Source organism: Passer domesticus, chromosome 1 (assembly GCF_036417665.1).
Source record: "Passer domesticus isolate bPasDom1 chromosome 1, bPasDom1.hap1, whole genome shotgun sequence".
Lineage (NCBI taxonomy): Eukaryota > Metazoa > Chordata > Aves > Passeriformes > Passeridae > Passer > Passer domesticus.
The window spans coordinates 9956781-9984478 of NC_087474.1; the positions used below are offsets into that span (position 1 = coordinate 9956781).

General features: G+C 41.4%; 1 protein-coding gene and 1 long non-coding RNA gene across 4 annotated transcripts in view; one reads left to right on the forward strand and one right to left on the reverse strand.

The window, feature by feature from the left end:
• ADARB2 (adenosine deaminase RNA specific B2 (inactive)) overlaps positions 1-27698 on the reverse strand; it is a 304122-nt gene that overhangs the window by 65327 nt on the left and 211097 nt on the right. The window lies entirely within an intron of this gene.
• The window catches only part of LOC135281904 (uncharacterized), a 31387-nt gene continuing 3998 nt past the window's right edge, over positions 310-27698 (forward strand). The window contains exons 1-5 of one of the 2 annotated variants that reach the window (XR_010348331.1): positions 310-441; positions 2381-2480; positions 3245-3363; positions 5109-5259; positions 9451-9583. This is a non-coding gene — a long non-coding RNA (uncharacterized LOC135281904). Of the gene's footprint in view, positions 442-2380; positions 2481-3244; positions 3364-5108; positions 5260-9450; positions 9584-27698 lie in introns of those variants that run through there. The other variant, XR_010348346.1, reaches the window with a different exon arrangement.

The following is a 27698-nucleotide window of genomic DNA, read 5'->3' on the forward strand; positions in this document are numbered from 1 at the left end:
TGCAGCCTTGAGCAGAGAAATAGCTGAGGGTCGTGGGTTGCCCTCCACCATCAGTCTTCTGAAACCAATTCAGTGCCAGGGGCTCCCCCAGCACAGTGGAGAGCACTGAGCAAGGACCTAGAGGATTGAAGAGGAAGGAAGGAAGGAAGGAAGGAAGGAAGGAAGGAAGGAAGGAAGGAAGGAAGGAAGGAAGGAAGGAAGGAAGGAAGGAAGGAAGGAAGGAAGGAAGGAAGGAAGGAAGGAAGGAAGGAAGGAAGGAAGGAAGGAAGGAAGGAAGGAAGGAAGGAAGGAAGGAAGGAAGGAAGGAAGGAAGGAAGGAAGGAAGGAAGGAAGGGAGGGAGGGAGGGAGGGAGGGCTGGAGGCTGGGCTCATTCTTTGCTCTCCTTCCTGGTGGCCTCAGTGCAAACCACTTGCTTTGCCGTGAGCTCCCTTTATCCAGAGGTAAAAGGGGACAATTTTTACCCACATTTCAGAGAAACTGGGAGGCAAATGGCACTGTCAGTGATAAGACTCGCCAAGCAGAGTCACACAAGGGCTTCTGCAGCCAGACTGGAGGCTGCAGTCCACAGCCTATCATAACTCAGCCGTCTTTCAGCATGTGCAGGCATTTGCAGATTATTACTCAAAGAACAAGGCTCTGCCAGGGAATTCATTGTGGTTCTTTCCTTGAGATGTACAGGAATTATTTCTCACTGATCATAACTCCTAGAGTATTGATCATTATGTCTGGCTCTGGCTTACCCCTCAGGGTCAGCATATATGGGCTTTGTTTTATCTTAGATGGCTGCGGTTTTATTTTGTCAGGCTGTATGTTTCATTTCAGCTGAACTGTGCTGATATATCCTGTGTACATCCTGATTCAGAGAGGTCTTCTCAGTTGTGCTATTTAGAGGGGGATGGGGCTTGTACTGCACAGGCTGCATGTGGCAGCAGCTGGGTACACATTTCCACATGGAGCTTTTAATGAAAACTCCAATAAAGCACTTCTGACACTAACTATCCTCACAGTTTTCTTATCAAGATTGATGAGGAAGATCAACTGGTCCTATTGATTCAGTCAAAAGAATCACTTTCACCACCCTCCCCCATCTGTTCATAGTCCTATTACAAGTGTTTTAGCTACTTATGATGCTGAGCTACCTGAATGAACTCTTTATTTCTGTGATCATCAAATGTCCCAAATTTGCTCTGCATTTGTGAAGGCTCCTCAGTGGCTCAGTGACCTCGGCTGACCTGGCCAGCTTGTGCAGCCTGTGCGATCAGCTCCTGGGCTCAGAGTGATTATTTGCTGCCTACTTCCCTCTCCTCCCTCACCCTGGCTGGAGGCTGATTGCTCTGCTAATTTCCCAGGCCCCACAAAACATATTTGCCTCCACGCTGTTGCTTCTATCATTAGTGATCATTTACTAAATATCAGCACTGTGCTGGCTGCTGTGTGGAGCAGACTTTGAACATAGTCCCTGTGTGGCAGACAAAAGAATGATGAAATGCCCCAAAAGATCCAACAATGGGATTAAAAAAAGAGAATTCCTTCTCTCACCCATTTTTCTTTTGTGCCTCACAGTAAACTTAGGGCTTTATGAAAAAGATAGCACTGCCTGTGCTGGATTTGGGAGGATACAGCATACATGGAAAAATTAAGATGAGAAAAAGGTGGAATGGGAGGATTGGTTAAGGTCCATCTTTGGTAAAACTCAGCATTAGGTGTCCCAATGACCTCTTTAGGTTTTAGATTAGACCCTATTTTAATGAATGAAAGATCTGCTAAAAAAACATATAATCAGATTTTCATACACCCAGCATATGCTTCAGCAATGCTTAAAGGCTGTGTTAGGTTTCTCACTTATTATGTTTCTTGAGTGGCTAAATGCCAGCTGAATGACCTCCACTGTATCTGAATCTCTTTTACTAGGGACCACAAAAGTCTCCTGACAAAATTTGTTTTAAATATTTTCAGTGAAATTTTTAGTCACAACTGGCAAAGAGGAACTGTTTGGAATTCACAGATTTTTTTCCTTAAAATATTGAATTTTATACACAAAGATCAAGTTTAAAATAGAGGAAACACACCCAAGTTTTTTTTTTTGGGTATTTGGGGGTAATGGGAAGGCACAAATTTAGAAACCAAAAGCTGCAATACAAGTTCTTCCATAATGAAAAGTTTCTGAAATTGTACCTGCGTACCACTATGGGATCCTGTAAATGAGATTAATCAGTGTTAAATATCTCAAAAGAAATGTGTAGCCACAGTAGGAAGCATAAAGATCAAGTGAAATTTATTATACAAGCTCAGTGAAAAAAATTGGTCTGTTTTCTCAATATATCCCTTGACTACAGGGAATCAATCAAACAATATAATGTATCTTTTTATTTGTTTCAGAAACCCCTGGAGTGACTGAAAGAAAATAGGACGCATAAAATAAGCATACTATTGAAAAAGGAAATGCTGTCAAATACAAATACCTCAGCTCCTCTGAAAAGTAAGGTTTTCTGTTTAATAGGAAAACATTTTGCATGAAGGTTTAATTAGACTCTTTAAATTTACATTAGTGTGCTAATGTTAGGATGCTAATGTATGGGCACCCTCTATTTGAGGTTGATTCATTGCTGTCTGCATTCATCTTGCTCTAAAGAGATGCTACCAATAGGTAGCATTTCAATGAATTTAGAGGAAACAAGCTTTTCCACTGACATGAACAGTTGTTCCCTGAAGGAGGCCGTGCTATGTTGCCAGCTTTGCTCCTTCTGCATACAGCTCTGGTAATGAAGAATGTCCACAGCAATTTTGCAGAATCATTCCTGAAGTCAATACTGCACCTGCTAACAAACACCAGAAAGGAATGGCTGTTTGTTTGCCTTTTTACTTTTCTTTTACTGATCATTAATCCAAAAGCCTTCTTCCTAGAGAGGCACACACAAGGTTGGCTGCAAGTGCTGAATAATTCAAAAAATGAAGTAGTGTTCGCTTTGCAGCCCTGTGCCTGCTTTAGGACAAGCCTCAGGTGTCAAGCTGTTGTACACTACAGATATTAAATTAGCACCAATGGGTTTTCTTTAACTAGATAAAAGCTCTGTAAAGCCACCAGTGTCTAGGAACGGCTAACTCTGTAAAAACACTTTTATGGTCTCTATAAAAAACCTAGATTTTAGATTAATATTATGAGTTGCCTCTCTTTAATAAAATCAATCCTTTATCTGAGAAATGCCTTTTCAGTTTTCGGTTTCCTTGCTTTATCTTGCTTAGGTGCATTAAAATGAATATCCCCTGGAAACTGATGGTGGCAAAGCCCTTGTCACATACAATTCTCCTGGCTGTTTGAGGTCCATTCTCTTCCCAAAGCTTAACCAGCTAGCAGCTCTTGGGTAAGTGCTCAAAGCAGGGAGAGAACAGTGCTTGCTCAAATCCCTTGACCATCATTTTGAAAATCTATGCCTGTGTGTTTATGGTTCTCATTAATGCTCTGTGCTATTAAGCGCCTTGCCCGTCACACATGTGCTTTGTTAGATAAAGCAGGGAGCAGCCAGTGTCCAAAACAAATTTAATCTATTCTGAACTGCTGATCCCAGCAAGGCACAGCACGACTCAACTTTCTGAACCACTGCAGAGTGAGGCATATAATACTTTGTGTGGCAATTACTATACAGACATTGGATTTTTTCCTTTCTTCTTGTTAAAGATCTTGCTGTCACTTGATGTAATGGTTCTCAAAATTTGCCTGTAACCTTGCTAATAAACTTCCCCTTGGCTGAGAGGGGTGGTAAGGGAAACTGTGCTTCATGTTACCTCACCCTTCTCTGTTCTTCTTCTCAAATGTGTAGTTAGCAGGGATAGTTCTCATCATCCAGGGTGTGCTGGGAGAGGCAGAACCATGATTTCCCCTGAATCCAAATTGCCACTCAGGCACCCTCTGAGCCATTTGGGACTGGTGTGTGCCTGCCACCAGAGTTAAAACACCTCTTCCCTGATTTGCTGTCCCTTACTGGATAAACACAAGTAATTAACACAACAGTGCTGAAATAAAGATTTTTTTTTTAATACGTGCCAAGAACATGCATGTGAAGCTAAAAAATCAATCTTACTTTTCGCCCATGTTCTAAATCCCAAACATTGCTGTCCTATTACCTTCTCCTCCACTCAAGAAACTCCTAACCAAGAGTTCACACCTAAAACCTGAGAATACAATTTTTAAACCTTGTGACAATGTTCTTGGGCAAAACCTGTTGCCTCAGCAGACTTGCCTTTAACCAAGAACTCAGGAGCATGAGGCCATGAGGCACTGGGTGAGCTGTCCTCCACAGGATGACCTTTCCTTGTGACCATTCCTGTGAGAGAGGTGTAAAATATCTGCCTGCAGTTAAGTGCAATGCCACAGTTTTCAGTTAGAGCTCAGATTTTCTACAGCAAATAAAATCTTTTAGAAAAATTCCTCATCGTGGTAAGGAATTAAGTGATTTATTCTCAGCGGGCAGTAAAATAAGAGCTTTTTGTGAAGAAGGAAAGGTATAAATAGATAAAAACAGTAAGTTTTATCATTTTATGTTGAAAATTATTTTTTTCTATTTATTTATGTACTTACAGAAAAATATCAAAGCAATTTACCTACAAATTGACCAGACCCCTATAAAATTTATGTAAGAAATGTAAATATATTTATTTCCATAAATTGATCATTAAATCGAGAGACAATCTGCTCCAATATTTTGCTCAGGTAAGTCAGTGTCAAAGCCAAGAAATGTACAATTCTTCCTTTACAGAAAAAAAGAAAAAAGCTAAAACAAATATGAATACATTTCTTTTACCAGCACACTGTACTTGAGGAAGGATACCTTAAAAGTATCTCTAAGAGGTCTGGCATTACATATCTGGGCTCCTTTTTACATCTGTGGGGTAGAGAAAAAAAATCTCATGAAATTCAGACAGCAATTTTGGAAAGAAAAGAGGAATATCCGGCTCCACAGCCAGCTCTCAGAATATATAAAACTGTCTCACCAATCTGTGTTTCTAAGGTAATCACTGGTTGTTAGCTCACTTGTTAAGCTGCACATAACCTAAAGGGCACTCCAATAAATTACTTTCAGCATGTTTCTCTCTCCTGCTCTGCTCACAGGGATCCTGAGCCAGGAGGAGCTGGCACACAAGCCTTGTGCTACCCTTTTCAGTCTATAAAACTGTCCTGCCAAAACTGAGCAAGGGAGGTGTAGAACACAAGGGATACACAAAATTCTTGGACACAAGAACTGATTAATATGGACAGCAAGGTAAAACATTCTGCTTGGAATATCTGAAAATAATGCAAGCAAAAAAAATGAAGGATTTCAAGGCTGTCTGCCATTGCACCTTTGTCTTCCTGTCTCCTTCCTTTCTCCTCCTATAATTGTTTAACCATTTTCTTCACTTCTTCTGTTGAGTGAATCTGTACTTTGCCTTACAGAGGCATTGCATAGGTGCTCTGGAAACCCAGACAAACTATTATACAAATTGAAGGCTGTCCAGTTTCTGATAACACCAAAACTAATTTATTTTTTGTTTATACTCCACTACCTTTGACAAAGCTTCTTCTAGAGATTTATATCTTCATCCTTACTGCCTTCCAACTGTTTGTCATTTTTTTTTTGCTTTGCAACTGACAAAAGAAAAAAACCACCCTGACATCAACCTTGGAAGAGGTACTGAGTACAGAAGGGTTTTTTTTTTTTCAGATGTGATAAAATCTTGCCTAAAACCATGTCCAACCTTTTCAGCAGAAAGTCCAGATGGCTTTGCAGCCTGTACAACAGACTTTATTCACTGATGCTTCTCTAAGTGTCAGCAGGGTGTTGTCTTCCAGAACTAGTAAATGTGCAATGAAAGGCAGCTCTGAGGGGAGAAATAAACACAAACAAAAAACCCTCTCACTTAAATCCCCCTGCCTCCTCCCAAAAATCAAATTAATCTGAGAATTTCTACACACATCTGACTGAAAGTTCCCTCCGGGTGGAGAAAGGCTTTGCAAACAACTGGAGGTGTAAGGGATGAGGTCACAGCTCAGGCAGCTCTGGGGTGAGCAGTGATTTACACTCTCACTGCTGGCCTGGTCACCCTTGCCTGCATTGCAAGTTTTTCATCTACAGGATCAGGACCCTTCCTCAGTTTGTATAGGCTTCAGACTGATTCTCCTCATAATGCTGTTTTTGCTGTGGTCAAATTAGCACAAAGAAGCATTTCTGAGTGTGAATGGCAGGCAGGGAATGGGGAGGGTGAAGGCTCAGGGATGTGGGGTGAGTTTCTGCCCCTCTGCCTGAGTCCCCTACAGCCCGATGATGCCAGGCATGCCCCCAGCCCCTGCCTCAATTTCCAGTCTGTGAAATGGGAACACTCAAGAAATCATGCATCTGACTTCTTTGATACAGGTGAGGGTCAAAGTACTGAAAAGGAGACTCAGAGGTGACCTTATCACTCTCTACAACTTCCTGAAAGGTGTTTGCAGTCAGGTGGGGGTTGATGTCTTTCTCCAGGCAGCATTGACAGAACCAGAGGACACAGGCTTAAGCTGCACCAAGGGAAGTTTAGGTTGGATATTCGGAAAAAGTTTTTTACAGAAAGAGTGATAAAGTTCTGGAATGGTCTGCCTGGGGAGTGGTGGAGTCACCATCCCTGGATGTGTTTAACAAAGCCTGGATGTGGCACTCAGTGCCATGGTTTAGTTGAGGTGTTAAGGTTGGGTTGGACTTGATGATCTTGGAAGTCTTTTCCAGCTTAGTGATTCTGTGATTCTGTTTTACTTCAGTTTATGGCCCAGCTCTGTCCAGCCCATCCCTCCAGTCTGCATAGCACCTGGCTTTAGATGTAGGCAGTACAGGATGACAAGCAGAAAAGCCACAGCCAGCACTGGCTGTGTGGCCAAGGTGGGCCCTGAGAGCAGCCGGATCCTGCATTCAGCCACATGGGCACGGAAGGTGCCAGGAGAAAAACTGCTCATTCTTGGTACCACTTCTGAGTCCTGAGAGAGAACCAGGAAGAATAAAAAGCTCCAACCACTACTTCATGCAGCTGTTGTCATTTTAACCACCACCTATGGGACGTGGTTAACACTGCAGCCATTTCACTGGTATTCCTCATTCTGTTAGAATTGTGTGGCTTTGTGGTTGGCAGCAATTTTGCTCCATGTCTGTGCAGAGTTTATCCCAAGGCAGGCATATTCCAGTGCACCTTGGTATGACTGCAAGGAAAAAATAAGTGATAGTAATAGTGGGGAAATTCTCAGAAGTAAAAAGAAAAAAAAAAAAAAAGAAAAAAAGAAAAAAGCCTTTCCAGCATGTCTCCAGTTTTGTTTCTCGTTGACACACTATTCTTGTTCTGAGCTGACAGCTGCAGTCCAGCCTTTGTCAGGTAATTAATCTGGGTAGTTCACTTCCACAGGTGAGTAGCAGGTTGGCACAGTCTCATCTAGCAGTGGTTTGTGGGTTTGTTTTTTTTTTTCTCTTTTCAGAGCAGTGTGGGTATGAGAGCCTGCAGGTCTGTGTGTATGACTATGGCACACAACACACTGACCTGGCCAGTCATTTGCTCCTTTCTCACTGCAGAGTTGTATGCTGCAGGTCTAGCTCCTGTGCTTTGCAAGGTGAATGGAAGGAAACCTCAGACAGAAATTTAAAAGCATCAGACTTGCTCTCATTGATTACAACTGACAAAACATCAAAAACCCCTGGGTTTTTCTGCAAGCCTGATTACTGCTGGTCTGATTCATGCAACAATATCTGTGTATGTTTGGAAACGAAAGTGATTAAAAACAAGAAAAAGGGACTGTAAGAGACAGAGAGAAAAGTCATGTCTCTTGGCAGGGAAATAGTGGGTGGTCTACTGCATTTTAACATTTAGCTAATTGTGAAGCAATGCAGTAATAATAACATGTGAGCATCTTTTCTTTTACGCAATGCAGGCAGTGCACTACAAGATCACTAAGCTGGGAAACATGATTCTGTGGGTCTAATGTCAGTACCAAATACCCTTTCACCAAAGACATACACCTTCAAGCCCTCCCTGAGCTTCACAGAGCCACTTTCCTCTTTTTGGTGGTTCCTCACCACTCCCACATTGTGCCCCAAGATATCTGTCTTGACAAATGGTTGGGTAATACATGGCTGGACAACGCAATTGTATCTCAGTCTCTCTGTCCCCCATGGCCAGCACAGGCTTTCTTTACGTCATCTTTCTTACATTTCTTCTTCCTTAGATTTCTTTCTCTTTGTTCTTATAATCCAGCATGTTCTTAAAACCTAACCTGCATATTAGACTGTTTTAGCTGAGTCCTAGGGTACCACACCCCTCTGTTGCCATGGGCAATCAAGAGATGGTTCAGTTCAGATTGTGCTGTGAAAGGATGTAATTTATGTCACAAATGTTTGTCTCCTTGATTAGTAATACAAACAGTGTGGTGAGCTGTAACATGTTTCTGTCAAAGACAGCAAGCTTTAGTCCGGAGGGGCAGAGTGCCCTGATGGAAAAGCAGTGCAATGATCCCTAGGGAGAAGGCTACACTGGGACAAACTAGCTAGGAGAGGTGGATTTAGAAAAACTGAGCATTCTACACCTTTTCTTGAATGTTTGGGGTTGTTATTTTGAGGTGTACATTCATGACCTACCCTCATTTCCAGTGGTCAGTCCACAGAGTCATGCAAGGCCCCTGAGTGATGGCCACATTTTGGTCATCTCTTCCCTTAAGAGATTATTTCTCCCACTGACTGTAGGAAAAGTCCTGATCTACTGGCTCAGCAGCAGATTAAATTGGTTGTCTACCCCTTCAGTTTGATTGCTGCAATAATATTGAATAGGTACCAGTAGTAAGAGATCAGAATAAAGTGATCTCCTTACACCTGGAAATGGAATAAAATCCCCTCACCTACACAGCATTTAGCTCTACATTCATCACATTGCCATCTTTTGTAGTGAAATGTTCAGATCCTATTGCAATGTCCTAGATATTAATTTTCATTGCCAGTAACAGGAGTCCTGTGCACTTAACACTGTCCTTGGAACACAGTAAAAATATGTTTAAGCAGCTAATGAAATTATCACAGACCCTCTGACCTGAAAAACAAACAGCAAGACTTACTCTTGCTGGCTAAAATGATGTGGTGCAGCTGTATTTTGTCACATACTTTTTATATATATATATATATATATATGCATATGTCATGCCAAATTGTAGATTGCCATTTTATATATATATTAAGGTGCTTAAGGAGGCTTTTTATAGATGACATTTCCATCACATCTCAGCAAATGTTTTGCTAAAATCTATGCTGTGTATCATGTATTTTATGGTTTCTTTAGCACATATAGGGTTTAACTGTTGGCAGACTCACACCAGCTTCTAACAGAGATGCAGCAGACCATTTTTCCCTAACCAAACTTTCACATCTCAGACTTTACTATTTGTTTTTTGTCCTTAATATTTTTTGTCTAGCTAGAACTGAAAAAAACTTTAAAATGAACTCTAATGGAAGAGGTACAGAGAAGTTTTTCAAGGCAAGGATGATGGCAAATCTCTTATGGGACAACTGGGAGCCTTGAAGGAAATTATTGTCATTGCAAAATATATTGGCATACCACAGAAAAGGACAAAACATAAGTTTCTCTTGTGGTTTTAAGTATCAGGCTTGCAGAGAGAGATGGCTGGAGGTCTTTGAAGAGTTCTCACTGCAGGCACAAATGAGCTGCAAGGTTGTCCTTTTATGTTACGAGATACCAAGGATGTTAAGCATCTAATGCTCTTTGGTATAGTCATGACAAACCAGAACAGCAGCTACCATCACTTTGTTGAAACAGCTGTGGAACTCCTGTGCCTCAGTTTCTCTACGTGTGTTTATCTGCCTGCAGCTCCCCAAGGATCACCTCTCTCGTGGCCTCAGTAAGTAATCTCTGGGGCAAAGCAAAGCATTGCAGTTACAGTGTTGGCATGTCAGCAACATGGGACAGGTCATCAAAGAGACAAAACAAACATTTATTTCCTTTGCAGGTGTAATTCTGCTATAAAACCAGCAATACAACACATTCAACACCAAAGGGAGATGACACCCCAAACATGTCCTTCTATCTGTGTCCTCCTGGGTTTAAAATAAATGGGCTATGGTGCTAATTTTGCCTTCTTGGTTGCTCTGCAAGGAGAGCAGAGGACTGCATGGGCTGTCCCTACCTACAACCACTTTTCACTATGTATTTCCAGCAGCAGCCACTGCCTTTGTGTACTGGCTGAGAGGAAATCATCATCCATGAGCTCTGCAGGGAGTTCCACACCTGTCCTAGCAGAAATACAGCAGATTTGACCAGATGTCAGTGGTCAGAGACAGCCCCTTGGCAACAGTATTTGGGCATGGGGCTCCATCACAGCCCGCAACACCAGTGTCATTGAGGACTACTTGTTTTAAGGAGAAAATGGCTTTCTTGGCCTTAAGGAGACTGTGGGCTGATTTGTGTTCTGGTTTAGTGCCTGGCAAGAGTGTTTTTGCAGCTTGCAGCAGCTTCACAGGCATACATGGAAGTGTCAAAGGCCGGGCTGGATGGGACCTGGTTTGTGGGTGGCATCCCTGCTTATCACAAGGGGGTTGGAACTGGATGAACTTTAAGATCTCTTCCCAAATTATTCTGTGTTTCTATGATTCCACATTATGCAGAATACAGGATGAGCCCTTTTCGCTGCTGATCTTGCTTTTTTCCCCCTGGAAAGTCAAGGATCCAGGAACATTCATAGCACAAAATTTTCTAACAGTCTCTTAAGAGAGATTAGCAAAGCCAAGAAACACTACACAATCTATGCTGAGAATTTTAGTTTAGAAGCCTCAAATATAAAGCCCAGCTCAAAAGGCATGGACTAGCATTATGTGAAGAAGAAATAAACACTTATTAAGGACTGGCACATGTTTGTGCCACTTTTGGCAAAGGAACTGCAGCTGCTGATGTCCCCAATTAGTGAGAATAGGGTGAGCCACATCCATTTCATGTGGCAAGCCCAGTTGTATGTGGCTGAGACTGCCATACAACATGCTTCAATTTTAGTGGAGAAAGCGCTTATGAAACCAACTTCTAAACCCACCATCACCAATAATTTCAGAAAGTTTTTTCTTTCCCCCTCCCTCAAAGCCTTTCTGCTAGAGTGCAGTCATGTTACTAAGGAAAGAATTCAGAATCTGAGCCAGACTTTGGCTTAGAAATCTATTGAGTCTTTTACCTTTGCTTAAGCAGGTTTTGGTTACACTTCCTGTGTCTTTAAAAATCAAACACTTCTGCTATTTTATGAGTTCAGCTTTTTATGCAAAGCTTTTAAATTTTTTTTCCTGTGCATTTTATTTCATTTTACAGCTGTAGAAATTTGGAATAGCTCGTGGCTATCAGTGATGCCTACCAATACATATTTTTCAGGCCAACTAGCATTGATAAATACCTGTAGCATGTCTTTTGCTAACTAATACTATTTCTAAAAATCTCAATGACTAAAAATCAGTGACTCAGAACTTACTGCAGGGGATTGCAAACAGAAGTTCTCAATTACAGATTGCAGAGAGACTATAAACCACCATATGAAACAAGGGGTGGGGTGTTGAAACAGACTTGCTCAAGAAGAAAAGACTTCACAAATGTCTCTTGAAAAAAGCAAGAGGAGATGACTGCCAATAATCTTTTTCCCCTATCTTTCCATACAGATTTTTCCCTTCTTCCTCATGCACTACTTGCTTGTTGACCATTCTTTATCCTTTACAGCTTTTTACTGCTTCTTCTGAATAACACTGATGCTTTTTACAAAGGTTTATCTTGTTACCACACACAAACTCCTTCCCCTCTTACCCTCCAGATGAGTTTTAAAATTTCTTTTTCTTCCTGCTACCATTTCTAGTCTACTTGGAGTAGAGGAGGATCTTGAGCACAGATAGATGGGAGAGAGGGGAATACTGTGATGCTGGATCTGAGTGGTACAACCTGGTGTTGGACAGAGACAGAAGCTGCCACACATGGAGCCAGGGATGATACTCAGAGCACACACTGGAGAATGTGATCATCCCTGTTATCAGGCATGAGACATTTCCAAGCAGACTGATATCATGGGTCCTTAGAGGAGTTCTGCCTGTTAGCCCTGGCTTTGGGTCAGGTACTGGATGAGGAGGGACAGCATGTAACAGGAATTAAGCTCATTCCCTTCAGTGACTTTTCAGCTTTACCCCAATTTCAGAGCCTGCTCACAGTTTCTCACCACCACCCATTGGTGAGCAGAAAAATAGACCAGCAGCAGCAAAGTCCTTGGCTCCTTTTTTTATTTATTTATTTTTTAATGATAGAGAAAGCTGTATAGAACCTAGGAAATCACTGCTCTATATTTTACAAAAATAGGAAAATTCGGTCCTAAATCCTCCCTATTCTGATTTTTGTGGGAAACATGGAAAAACTTTCAATCGTATTTGAAAATTAATAAGAAAGAAAAGTCCTGAAGTCCAAGATAAGTGATGTGTATGTGGGTTAGATAGATGGATGGAGGCAAAGGTGCTTTGCTGAGATGTGCTGCAAAAAAACAGGTATCTAAGACTGCACACCTTTACCAATTTTACTTTGTTTTTAGTTCCCTAAGACCCTCCTTTTACTTTGCCCTGAGGAATGCTTAGCTGAGGAGCAGAAGGGGTTGCTGTACCAACTGCAGAGCGAATCACGATGCCCAGAGTCTCAGTATGGACATACCAATCGCACGGGCAGATGGGTGCACATGTGCAAATACCACGAGTTTGGCAGCAGCTGGGAAATGGCCCTGCCCTGCTGCATGGATCCTCTTGGATCTGCAGGCACATCCCGCCCCGTGGGTGCTGCTCTCCTACCCCTTCCCACCACCTGGGCACGCACCGGGGCTGGCTGAGCGCGAAGCAGCTCAGGGTGTCACCTCTGCCAGGACCAGCAATCCCAGTGCCTCCCAGCGAGCCATTCATCATCAAATATTGACACAGCTCCACTAGACTGACACTGCTGACATTTAATGTATAGCTTTAGGTGCTCTTGCTTTAATTCTAAAGAGTCAATGAGGGATTGAAGGAAATGTATTTGTCCTGTCAATGTGCTCGAAATGGCCAGGGGGGAACTACAGGGCTGCCAAATTCCCACCAGCTCTTTCCTTGGCACTGCCCAGTTAAGAGGATGGAGGCCAGGATTTTAGTCAGCAAGTGAATACTTGCTGCCTGCCCTCCAACATTTCAAATATTTATCATGTTAAATATCAACTTGGAGAATATTGCGTTCATTTAAACTTTTCACGTTCCAATGATTTTTTATTATTTCTATGGACCAAAATAAATGAAGAAAATGTTTCAGACTACACATGAAAGCATGTAAAAATCAGTAACTGGATTTTAAAAGATCTAGACTGTCTTGAATACATTCATTTTTCAAACATTTTTCTCTGATCTTTAAATAGCTTTTCTTGGAGCATAACATTTTTTTTTGAAAAGTCAAATACAGAGCATTAAGGGTATAATTACCATTTTAATTATAACTCAATCATCCTATCTACTTTGCATAGAAATTACAGCTTTTATGTCAGGATTTTGGGTACTCACAAACATTCAGGAGTAATTAATGCTAGAGATTTTCACTGTATATGAGCTTTACTTTGTAGCACTTACTTCCATGGGCTTCATTCAGAATGTGTAAATATACCGAATTTTATATTCATGATTTTCAAGCAAAAAATCTTTCTACATAAATATCTGTAAAGCTAAGACAAAAAAATCAAAACTCGACAATCTTGAAAACCAAATGTCTGTCTCCCTTCAAATGTGATCCATTCATGTAAATATGGCCAGATGAAATTCAAGTGGCAGCAATGAAAAAATTCCCCCCAATCACTCTCTGACTAGACTCAAGGAACATTTCTGATAATTTTACAAATCTTTCTGGAAAGTATTTAAAATTCAAAATTTTATTTTCAGACAGCTAGACAGCTCTAAGATCTATTTCTCCTGTTTGAGATTTTATTAAAAAACATGTTTTAAAAGATTTATTTTAGAAAGTGAGTTTACCTCACTAATTTGCCCGCTGTATCCCTCCGCATGTACAAGCATATGTATGGGTGTGGGTGTACATGTGAAATTGAGCAAAATCAATTACAACAAAGCTGCTTTTCATATGGTTAACACCACGATATCAGAATTAAGCTACTTCTCCCTTTCAGTGCCAAAACAGAAGGTATTTTATATATAAAAATACATGGAAATAAAATGATCCTCCATTTACAAATGGGTACTATTTCTTCCTTTACTGACTTTTTGTCCACTCCACATGCCACAAAAGACTATTCCGTGTTTTTGTATCATCCTCCACATGTTTTTTTTTTGCAGTGTGCCAGAGTAGCAGGTGTCTTTTTTCTTTTCTTTAAAAGCGTGAAAAAGATATACAAATTTTACAGAGGAGTCTCACAGAACAGGTCCTCTGTCTTCATTTGGACATTAATGTTATCATGACTCTTTAACATTTCTGGCTCAAGTATTTTAGGGGAGAAAGGATTATTCTCACACGAACAAAGCTGTGGCTCAAGCTGCAGTGCTTCACCCCCCAGAAGTTGCTGTCAGCATAGTGCAGTGGGCTCTTCTGCACGAGGAATTGCTTTTGCCTTTAGTGAAAGCTTTGCATGAAAGCCCAGGCCAAATCAAACCTGTTGTCTGGGAAGTGCTGCGGGATCTGGAGGGAAGATTCATGATGCTTATTATCAGCTGGCACTAAAGACAGATGTCTCACACTCTCAGTTGTGCGGCTACAAGTAGGTTACACCTGAAATTCCTGTGATTAAAGCATTTATGCCAAATCACATTGGGCATTCTGCATATGTATGTGTAAATAGATCAAAACTTTCTGATGGGTGAATGAAAAATATTTTATTATACCCATCAATGGTATAAAGTGAAGGTGAATAGCTTTCACACTTGGGCTGTTCCGAGTTCTTGACAGTTTTGCAAACAGCCCTCTCAATCTCTCTCTCTGTCCCTAATCTTTGCCAGATAAGACTAGGATCCTGAAGTAATTTTAATGCTGGTATCTGAAAATAAAATAAAAAGAAAGGAGATGTGAAATGGGAGGCAGAAAACTGATTTTATCAGAATCATCCAGCTGGCCTGACTCGGTGTTGACCTGCACCTTGTATAGTCACTACCCCAGGGCTACAGAATTTCATACTGCCTGGTGCCAGGGAAGAATTCAGAAATGTCTAAACCCATTGATTTCCTATCAACTTGAGTCTTGTCCACACAGAAAACTTGCACCTGCTGAATTTAAATCAGCTGTTAGTTTCTGTATGAAGCCAAACCAGTGTACGCCCATGTGCAGTTGTGTTATTGTCATGTACTTACAAACCAGTGGGGAGACAGGAATAGGTGCTCTCTCCTCCCCTCCCCTTCTCATTTTTTAAGTAAGAGTCAATCATAATTTCACCTTCAGGCTCTGGAAAGCAGAAATTGGGCTGACAAGGCTCAGTTATCCTAGAGGATGACTCCAGTTATGCTGCTGGGCAGGTTTCTGTGTGTTTGAGCACTAAAGTGAGAGGTGAAGCAGAGCTCGCTGCCCAGTTGGAGCTCTCCCAGTGCACAGGGACTGGGAAAAACTGCTTCCTGTCCCCTTCCTGTCCGTGCCTACAGACACTGCTGATCCAGCACACCATGGGCAATAGGAACAAGCTAGACTGAATCCAGATGGCTTACGCCATCCAGCACAGCCTTAGCTAGGGCATTCTGCTCGGTGAGACAGAGGCACAGACTAAGCCAGGGCCCTGGCAGAGCCTGTCCAACCTGTATTCCTGTCCTGGTGGGCTGGGCTGCAGCCTGGTTTAGCTGGTGTTTGTGGTGGGAGCCTGCCCCTGTCTGCTGCCAGGGCCCTCACACACAGTTCCATGGTGGCACTCAGCCAGGACCTGCTGGGCACAGGGACACAGAGGGGACCACAGCCCCTCTCATTGCCACAGAGCTGCTGGACAAGTGCTGGACTCTGCTGGAAACAGGCTTAAAGCACATTTTCCTCCCTGGAGCTACATGGTGTGGGCCATAACATGAGCTGGAGTGATGGCCAGGCCTCCTCGAGCAGAGCCAGCCATGCTGGCTGGAGATGTCCCCAGCAGCTCCACAGCAGTGCCAGCTCTGCTGGGCAGCAGGACCAGTCCTTGTCCCAAAGCACAGGCTCCAGCCACCTCCACTGTGGGCACCTCCTGCTGTGTCTCAGCAGGAACAAAATGTGTTTGCTTTTCTCCTCTTTGAGTGGACACTGTTTTGTTAATCTATTGTCCTACTGGGTTTAAATAGGTAGATCTGCTCATCTGCATTACAAGTCTGTTGCTGATCTTTTAATGAAACAAAACACCTTGCAGTAAGTCTCTGGAGTACCAGGGGTAACTGAGTTTTTGTATTGTATTTATAAAGTTTCTGAATATTCATGCCTTATCAAAAAATAAGCCATTTTCTAGATAAATTAAGATATTCACCTTAATGGGTTGATGGTGATCACTCAGACCTATAGTAATTCTCCATTAAATTTTAGGAAAATCTCAGCTTCAAACTGAGCTCTGTGTTCTTTGCTATAGGAATGAAAGAGCAATTCTAGAAAACATTTGAAATAATTAATTTTTGCTTTTATGTCACTTGAAAATTTTAAAAGGTTCAGGCTAAGCCCTCAAAATGCATTAAAAAAATATTTTCCCTGAAACAAGTCTGGACTGCAAATGAACCCTGGTCTCAAGAGTAATGTGGAAAACAGGATTTATAGTGAAAATACTAGGTCAGCATAAACAATAATGGTGCTGTAATGATGCTGAGGGCTGGATTGGTTCTTCCAGTTTGTTTCTAATAGAATGAAAAAAAAAGAAGCTCATATTCTTACCTAGAGAAAAATGACCATAGAACAAGCAATAATTCTTGCATTCTGTTTTGGTAATACCTTCAATTTAACAACTGTCTGTGCGAAGGAGTTTCTCACAATGAGTTATTTAGTCACTGTGCCATCTAGGGTATAACTGTCATTCTGAAGGGAACATCCATGCTATGATTTGCTGTCAGTCTGTTGTACACTGTAAGTCCATTCATTTTTCCCCTAACAGGTGAAGATAATGATATGATACACAGTAAAAGATAGATGATAAAAACAATTCTTTAAGGAAAAAAAAACCCCCAACAGACAGAAGGGGTTTGGCAGGAAAATATAAAATGTTCCATTCTTCCTTTTAAAGTACTGTAATAAAACATGTCTGAAGTGAAGTACAGATAACAAAACAGCAGAGCATGGGTCTGCAATCCCAGCATGATATCGCATAAGGAGCAATCATGAAGCATTCCCATCACAGTTGCCTGTCACACATTATTAACAAGAGTGTTTAGGACTACTGAATAACCATGCTAAAGGGACATGATCCACTTACAAAAAAAAAAAAAAGCGCTGTATTTTTATCAATTGCATTTGACTTGACAGTATTCTGAGTAATTTCAAATACAAAGATTTTGAAGTCAAAGAGGGCTGTTTTGATCTCCTCATCCAGCATCCAGCACAGCGCTGACCATGGAAGTGTTGTCATGTTGAAAGTAGCCCAGTAACATGCTGCTGAGAGGAAAACCAAATCAAAATTACCCTGCTCTATCCTGCTCTTGCTCATGGCAACTGATAGAGCTTCCTGAAGACTAGAGAAGAGCAAATGTCACTCCTATCTTCAAGAAGGACAAGAAGGAAGAACCTGGGAACTTCAAGCCTTGCAGTCTCACAACAACCACCAAGAAGGTTGTGGACAAAATCCTCCTCCAAAGTTTCTCCAAACACAAAGGACAAGAAGAAGACTGAGGAACAGTATATATTGATTTATAAAGGGGAAACTGAGCATGAGAGACCCTGATAGCCTTCTATGATGAAGTGACTGGCTTGGTGGATGAGGGGAGAGTAGTGGATGTTGCTTGCCTTGGCTTTGTTAAAGCCTTTGACACCATCTCCCACAGCACCATAATGCACAAGCTGACAATGTATTGGTTAGGTGGTTAGTGGGCAGTGAATTGGACTGAAAATTGCCTGAAGGCCTGGGACCAGAGGGGTAGGAACAGTGCCACAAAGTCCACTTGTAGGCATGTCACTAATGGTGTACCTAGGGGTCAACACTAGGTACTGTGCTATTAACATCTTCATAAGTCATGATGGGGCAGTGTACCCTCAGCAAGTTTGGGAGGAGTGGCCTCCCAGCTTTGGGAGGAGTGGCTGATACATCAGAGGGCCATGCTGCCATCCAGAGGGATGGAGGCTCAACAGGCTGGATATATGGGCTGACAAGGACCTCATGAATTACTCAAGGAGGTGTGTCAAGTCCTGCACATGCGGAACAGCCCCAGGTACCCAGATGGGCTGGGGGCTGACCAGATGAAGAGCAGATTTGCTGAGAAGAACCTTGGGGTCCTGGTCCAGTGTGACTTCATGACAAAGAAGGCAAACAGCCTCCTGAGCTGTATTAGAACAAGCCAGCAGATGGAGGGAGATGATCCTTCCCTCTGCTCGGCATTGGTGAGGCACACTGGGAGTGCTGGGGCTGCTGCTGGGCCTCCCAGTAAAGGGGAGAGATGGACATACTGGACTGAGTCTGACAAAGGGCCATGATCAAGAGACTGGAGCATCTCTCATAGGAGGAGAGGCTGCAAGAGATGGATTGTCCAGCCTGGAGAAGAGAAGGCTCAGTGGGATATCATTAATGTATAGAAATACCTGATGGGAGGGAATGAAGGGCCAGACTCTTCTTGGTAGCGCCCAGGGACAGGATGAGAGGCAGTGGGCACAAATAAATACCTTACATTCAATTTGACTGCAAGAAGGCTACACAGAGAAGTTGTGGATCCTCCATCTGTTGTCATATTCAAAACCACAGGTGGACATGAGCCTGGACAACCACTGTACCTGGTCCTGCTTGGGCAGGCACTGGGCTAGATGATCTCCAGAGATTCCTTCCAACCTCAGCTGTTCTGTGATCCCATCTAAAAAAACCTTTTATAACCCACCTCCTACTTTCAACAAATTCCATAATTAGTGTAATTAGTGATCATTATTTTTCTTTTTTTTTTTTTTTATAATTTGAATCTTCCAATAGCAATCAGAGAGAATGCCAAAAATAATAAAACAATCACAGGCTGCATCACCAAGATGCAAAGTGCTATATTTAGACCTATACTAAGCTCTGTGCCTAGGTTTCTTATTGACAATATCCCTTTAAATTAAAAACAGCAAAATTAGCTGGTGACACAGCCAGTTACTTTTTTGGTCACCTTCTCTTTAGGCTACTCAGAGATATCTGCATTGACATTAAAAAGCCATTATAGGCAATTTAAACTCTGAATTGATCCTGACACATACATTCAGGTCTTCCTCATATGTCCTTTCAATAGTTCTCAATTCAAACTGAGAACCAACATCACCCTATAAACAGAGGAGATAATTATGCTTTATTGATTAGCTTCTCAAGGTTTGAATGGAAACCAAGAAGCTTTCTAAGAACAGCCATCAATGTGGGTTTTAAGTTACACTACCTCATCATTTTCTTGTACAAATATTCCCAAAGTGTGGTTTTATAACATGGAACCTGTACCAAACAAAATTTTTCCACTAGCCTCAGTGAAAGCCAGCATGTCAATGCAGATTTATAAATGGTGGCTCTATATTCCTCCCATAGTTGTGTCCCTGTGCTACTGCTATGGGTTTACTCTCCCTCCCAAATGGATATGGAAGAGAATCACAAGGGTAAAAGTAAGAAAATTCACAGTCTGAGTTGAAGAAGGTTTATTTGGTCTAATATTAATGCCTTAACTCTTGAGTTTTCCCCTTTCCTCCTTCTCCAGGCTGTATTGCTGAGCATGATGTTACACAGTGTGGGATACCCCTTAGGTTAGTGGGGGTCAGCTGACCTGGCTGTGTCCCCTTCCAATTTCTCGTGCACCCCCTGCATTTTTGCTGGTAGGGTGGGGTGAGAAGCAGGGAAGCCTTGTGCTGTGTAAGTCCTGCCCAGCCACGGGTAAGACATTGATATTTTACTGTTTTGCTCACAAATTCAAAACACAGCACCATGAAAGCTGCTATGAAGAAAATTAAGTCTATCCCAGGCAAAAAGCAGACTCCCGCTCAGTTTCCTCCTAACACTGGTTCATTCATCTCATGATACATGGCTCATAACCCCATGTATCATGAGATAACCTCATAACCCCCACGGATGCATTGGGGACTTCTCCCTTTCCCTAACAAACTGCAACCCCCTTCCCAGCTGCCAAATGCAACAAGTACTCCTGTTTAATCCAGTGTCAACATTGATTGGCTTCAATTTTCCTAAATATGGATTTTAACACCTGCCCCATCTATCCTGTAATAAATGTACCACAGCAGACTCCTCAACGAACATCTGACTAAGGATATTTCCAGTTTACAGCTGAACCTCTAATCAACCATTTCTCAACCTTTCTGCTTCTTGCTAATAAAGCTTGTCAGCAATCAGAACTAGATATGTTAGAAAAAAAGGATAATGTAACCATTCTATGTCTGAGTTTATCTTACTCTCTGAGAAAAGGAGAAATAGCTTTGTTATGATTACTGACAGTCTTTTGAACTGGCAACTCACTGCACTGAGAAACAGTGAAATTGCTCACAGCTGTTACTACAATACATTTAAACTCTGATGATCACTTTTGGGTTACCTACACAGGTACAAATAAAAGATGCACTGTTTTTGTGAGTGCATTGTTCCCTGTTCAGGACAAGTTTGGGTCACTCTTGCTGCTTCAAAGTCCCTATTTTTAAACCGTATAGATGAATGAATGCCTTGAGATATCTTATGCTATCAAATTTAGTTGAACAGTCTCAAGGATTGCTAAGAGCAGCAGAAAGCTGATCACAGAAAACTAATTTGGAAAGTAGCCTGAAAACATGCACAGAAATCTCTTTTGCAGAATATTCACATCACATGAATGGTTGCTATCATGAAGGGAGATAAAAGGATGGGCAAACTTCTCTGACTGCTTCATTGACCCTTCTAGATTCTACACTGCAGTTGCTGCAAAAAATGTATGGAAAAATGTGCAAAAATATTTAGCTGATAGCTCCATGCCCTAAACAAACCACAGAGTTCCTAGGTACTTCATTAAACTCACATAAAAAAGCCTAGCTTTGGACTTGCATAGCAAATGGTCCCTCTGCAATTGTGTTTAGTTATTTAGTGTTTAGTTCTGTTTATTTGTTCATGAAATACAAGATGAAAAAAAAAAGAATATTTTGTTGTGCTTAGAATTATCCCACTAACTGAATGTGTGAAAAAGCTGTGATATACAGGGCACATTTTTCCTAGTGATAAAATAAGAATGACCTCTGTGACTTCATTTAGGTTCCACCTCTCCTGAGTTACGAGCCACTCCTTACTTGTAAGGTATATCCCATATCTCACTCAAACCCTCAGTGGACCACAAAACTCCCTTCCAGAAAAAATTATGCTTCCCTCAGTCTGTGGAGGATTACCCATGTCAGGCAAAGTTATATTATTGTTTTTAGTGCTGCTAGGAATTACTTGCAGGATGTTTCAGCTCATTACCTCAAGTTTTCATCAGCTATTTTCCGAGCGTGGTAACCTTTGTGATGCAGGTACTGTATTTATCTACAGTATTGATTCTGCTTCTCCTGCTACAGTACATGCAATACATGTAAACAGAAGAGTGTTTCACTACCAGCTGGTAGGGTGCAAAATGGTAGCTGATCTTGCAGCTACAAAACACAGATAAAACCTTGAAGTAATCAGCTGAACTGTCATGGAACTAATTCCATGATATAGTGGAAGCAATTATTTGCACTTATGTGTCTTATTAGAAAATACAATCAGTGCTAAACCAATCCTGTTAGTGTTGTCAAGGACACATTTAGCTCCAAATGCTCCCCTTTTAATCAGTAACCGGTTATTAATTAATTAGGTAGTGATCATGTTGCTTTCCATACATGTGTATTATTATTGCACTTGATATTGTGCCTCTGCACCGATCTTGCTGCTGTTAATTTGCAGCAAGTGCAATTGTGTTAATGTGCTCTAATGCCAGCCATTATCACAAGGACGGGGCAGCTGACATTTAACCTGAAATCACAGTGAATTGTTCTCACAGCTGCCTCCTTGCAGCTCCAGCCTGCCTGGACGAGGTGTGCTGGGAGAGAGGAGATAAAGGGAGTGTCAGAAATGGAAACCAGCAACGGGGCAGCCAGAGGTGGGAAGGGAAATAAGGATAAGTACTTTGGGAGACACTGTGAGCCTTTGCCTGGCAGGGCAGAGCTGCCCCTCCCTGCCTGCAGCCGGATTGCTGCCTGACAGCAGGGAGAGAGGCAGCTCTGCAGCACAGGAGCAGGCAGGCAGAATATGCAGCAAGTGGAGGGTGTCTGACAGCTCCTGCTTGTCAGCTGTGCTTCAGGGAAAGATGTATCCCTCTCCAGTCACAGCTCTGCAAAATCATCAGTTTTAATGGCGGGGGTGAGGCTGCCCGTGGAGAGCAATTTGTTCAGAAGAAATCCTTTGTCCTCCTAGTATTAGTGATGCTTAGTTGTGCTTACTAAATAATGTATTTTTTTCAGATTTTTCTTCCAGTCTGAAAGCTTTAAGCAGGACCTGATACCAACTGTGTCAAGAGAGAAACAAATACTAGTAGAAACCAGAATTTATCTGAATTGCATTTAATAGAGGCCAGAAGCAGTGAGCTAAGGATATTCAGCTGAAGCAGTTCAGTCAGAGATAGCTCAACTTTTTAGTGTGCTTATTTAAATAGAGAGGCCTGAACTGGAGATTAGCTATTTATCAGCTGCAGGATGGAATGAGAAACAGCTGCAACATATTTCAGTGTAAGTTTTATTTGCTATAAATCCACAGGTTCAAATTCTGCTCTGGTTTATGCCTGTGGGAATATGGAATAAAGGTATTATCTGCCCACATTGTTTTGTGGCTTCATGCCTATGTATTTCAGAGAAAATTTAGTTTATGTTGGTTCAGTTATTCACCATAATCTCCCAACCACAAAAAGGACTTTTAATATTTGTTATGGTAGCAGGTATATGTGCAAAAAATAAGCTCCCAAAATACAGTATATGGCATAGGTAGCAAAACACAGCTCAAATTACTGTCAAAGAATTTCCCTATGCATGCCTTTGCAAGGATTTCACTTCAAGACTGTGCTGTAGCTCCAACAATTTCCTTCCCACACTTGTGGTTTTTGCTTGATTTTCACCAAGGGGCTCAATTCCACCCCTCACTCCATAAAAACTGCTCCCAGGTCCTCAAGGGAGTAATTTCTGTATTACAGGCTTCTATTCCTGACTCCAGCAAGTGCCCTCATATCTGCAGCTGGGAGCAGCCCTGCTCCTGCACAGGGGATGCCACAGCCTGGCAGAGGCAAGTGACCTGTGCTGATCCCTCTGCTGACATCTCATGTTTTGAAAGGGAGGAGAAAAACCCAACTGCTGCTAACCACTACAATAGGAGTGTTTTGTTTGTTTGGATCAATTTCTGTCAAAGGCAGCCTGGAAGCTTTTTTAATTTTTTTGATTTATTTTTCCCCCTCCAGCTTGTCTTTGCAAAGTTTCTTTCTCTCCCCCTGCTCAGTTCAGCCTCACTGGCTGGTTTATCTGGTGGTGACCTCTTGTTATCAAGGGCTCCCCAACAGATCCCTTGGATTTGCACAAGTTGCTCCTGGTCTGCCACAGGGCAGCTTTGCTCAGATATCTCCCAGATTTTAGCTTTGTTACATGCCAAGGATGTTAGTCTGCCTGTAAAGACTATCTCGTTTGGCTTGCTTGATTGATTTTTGTTATATAAAGGAGAATGCTATTTTTAAAACTTTTTTTTTTCTTTTGGAGAGAGGAGGGCTTAAGATCTCTCTAAGTTCACAAATGTCCAAGAAGAGATGCAGGCAAAGATATAAATGTAGGCTCCTGCCTATTCATAAGGGGAAAAATTTCAAAATATCTATATCAAAGGCTTTCAAATTTGAAAGTCATGTTACTTTTTTTTCCATGAATCTAGGATTTAAAATAAAAATCTATGCACTGTAGCTTGTCAGTGTTTTGGGGAATGTTATTAATTTCTTCCCATCAGTGTTCTCCAGAGCATGGTGACTGCAGTAGCCTATTCCTCTTGTACTTTGATGTCTCTCAAAGTCAAAATATAAAATATGCAGCTGAAGGCTTTTGCCCTGAAAAAGCAGAGAACATCTCCTATCAGTAGTATTATGATTGTGACAAAAAATATCATACATTTAAATAAAGAAAAAAAAAAAAAGGAAGGGAAAATAATCTTGACAGTTCATACGGTAGTACTTTGTGGCTTTGTTTGTAGATTTTGGGTTTTTTTGAGTTTGAGTAAAATAGCTTATTTAGCAAAAAAATTATAAATTTTAAGATGTTTTGATGCTCTTATCTAATTAATAGCCAGCACCAGGTAGAAGGGAAGTACAGTCCACAGACTCCTCCAGACATGCTGAGATACTTGCCAGAGTAAATGCTGATCGTTTAGGCTATGCCCAAACCATCAGAGAGCCATGAATTATGTTCAGCAGGAATTTGCTGCAGCACTGAAGGTGCATCTTTGAAGAAGTCAGGCAGAGAACAGATGGAGGTATTTTTGTGTCAGCAACTCACGCTCCTGTTCTGGTAATGTCCATGTAAATCCATACAGGAAAAAATCCTGATTGGATTGAATTGAGCACTGAAGGGACAACATGCAATGCCACAAAAGGCAGCAAAATATGACAGTGTTTTAATGTGTTGTCACTCCTTGCTGGGAATAGCCAAACCCTCAAACCCTTGGGCAGAGTTGCAGGCTCAGTAATCCATAGGATCCATAGAAATGGCGCTTTTTTTTTTTTTTTTTTTTTTTTTTTTTTTTTTTGGTAAGAGCTGATAACTGCCTTTAGCATCTGTGAAGGTGTTTTCCAGACTGGTGACCCTCATGGATAATTCCTCTTCTCTCCATGTGATTGTGTTATGAGCTGCTATAAATATTAATATTGGACACTCTTTTCATGCTGCTTTCCAAGCAGTGCCTGCTAACTTTTGGCTCAGACAACAGTTTTAACAGCAATGTGATATGTTTCTTTTTTCGTGCAAATTGCTGATACTCGGACACAAAAACTTCTGTGTGTCTCTGATTTGTGTCCTGTAGTGCTCATCAATCAGCACATCTGCCCCTCATTGCTGCCATAACCATGAGCCTTCAAGAAACTTGACTGCTGTCTTACCAACCACTTCTCCCTGCTTTTTTCTAGCTTGCTTTTTTTTTTTTTTTTTTTTTTTTTTTCATCTGCTCCATGTTGATGGCCCCTGGCTTGGTTTGCAGAGGGTTTCTGTGTAGTTGTGTCAGGATTAAACAAGCATTTCTACTCCTCTCTTGGACACTGTTTCTCTGCAAAGACAGGACAACCAAGGCCTAGCAGTATCTTTGTTCTGAGCTGTTCTCCATAGGATTATTAGGCACTGGGAGTTAGAATTACTTGTGTGTATTTCAAGGAGAGTAGAAGAAAAGAGGGGTCTCATTCAGGAGTAATGAGTTTGTTCTCCAATATCCCTGTGAGGATTATTCCTTAAAAGTACAGGGCAGAGTTGATTTGGATAAGAACTAATTATCAAACAAGAAAAGGAGGCAGTGTAGCTGTCTCCACCCTCCCCACCAGGCCTTGGGGACACACATTGTTCCTTGTGTTTAACCTATTAAAGCAATGACCCACATAAGAGGGAAAGGAGTTGATTATAATTATTTCTGTGAGCATTAGTGCCCAGTTCATAGAAGATGGCCCAAAAATAGGAGCTCAGTAAGAAGAACACTCAACAGGAACAGAAAATTTAGAAATCATGGGATGCTTTGATTATTTTTCTGAATAAACAAAACTGCATTAATTTTGTTAATTGACTACATTTTCTCAGAGCATGTACTCTTTCCACCTTTAGTTTTTAAAGATGAACTGGATAAAGAGAGCAAGAAGAGACAGCACAAAAGGAATTGCAAATTAGCATGGCTTCAGTAGCATGGGCTCATTTGGATGACATCTCATTGTAGCACTGATTTTAAGGTACCATTGTGTGAATTCAGGTCTGATTATGGGGCTGGTGTCTGCAGCAGACATGATGACAAGTAGGTTAAGAGCAATCATGCTTAGGTATTTTCATATAAATGTCTACCCTGGATCAGAAGATAAGTAGGAAATAACTGCTCACTTGGAAGTAGACTCTGACTTGTCAATTAGAAAACTAGAAGGCTGAAAAAGGAACATGAATTTGTTTTAAAAAATAGTATTGCAGAATGAAAGGTAGAGGAGAAAAGTTTAATGGATTCATTAATATTTTATATGCCTCAGAATACAGTCTAAGAAGTTGATGGATATCATGAGACCTAGACAATGTTGACTGCTTTCACTAAATAAAGTGTGATGTATGGAGATGGATAATTTACCCACTTTTCCAGTGATTACATGTATTTATCTCCCCTTTCTATTTCTTATAAATTTGTAAAAATATTTTTTCTTAACAAAAGTTCACATCATGCATCATGTATCTGCAAAAAGAAAAAATACAACACCCATTCTCTAAAGTTTTGCTCCCATTAAAAATCCAAACTCACTAGTAAGATGCCTGTATCAAGAGAGCACTATGTGAACAACAAAGAATTTTACTGTTTCAAAGAGCTTCAGCCACTTCTCTGTGGTTGTATAAATGTCTAAACTCATGAATCATATTTTACATCCAGTATAACAGTCCAAAGTCTGTTCTGTCCATTACTTCTCAGCAGTCCTAAGATTAAACCCTAAATACTTTCCCCTTAATTTTATGACCTGCATACTATTATATATGTGTGTGTGTGTACCTAATAATTTCACACTGAACTATGTGTGGACATTTTAGCTGAGAAAAAGGGGCAGGAGAAATGTTGATTTTCTCCATGACTACTACACAAATTCACTATTTAAAGGCTAACGCTTGAGAGAAAAATGAAGTGGACAAAGATGTTCCCTTTTCAGTGGGAGGGTGTGCCCCCTCTGCTACATGTGGCACTGGGATTCTCAGCAGCATCTCTGGGAGGCTTTGAGCCACAGCCCTGCCAAGGTGCAAAGGCATTTTGTGTTAGTTTTCGCCTCACACGATGATGGATCTGCCTGCCACAGGGCTGGCACAAGGACCACAAGAGGGAGGTAGTCATCATAAAATAACTGCTAGGAGCTTGCCTCTGGTACTCTACATAGAAGGAAAATTCTGCTTGAATAATTAAGGCTTCCTAGATGTGAATACAGATAAAAATAGATAAAGTACGTGGTTTTGGCAGGACTTTAACACTCCAGCTCAAACGGAAAAGGCTTTTCATGGAAGTCAACCAAAGAAAAATTCACTCTGGGCACTTGTATTACAGCTCCATTTAGCAGAGCAGAACGATCATGGCTGTATTTAGTAGGTAATAATGAAGCATCATAAACAAAGTCGGGATGCAAGTCCAAGATTAAGCGGCAGCTTTAACAAGGTCCAGCTTGCCGGGAGCTTTTTGAAGTGTCCCTAGCTCACTTACAAAGCCAGAAAACAACAGAAGCAACTCTGACAGCTGCGAGAGTGTCTGGTTTAGAAGAAGGTTTTATGTCTGGATGACACCAGACTGGGATTCAGCTTTCATGTACTAACTAGGTCTGCTGGTTGCTGGAGCCCT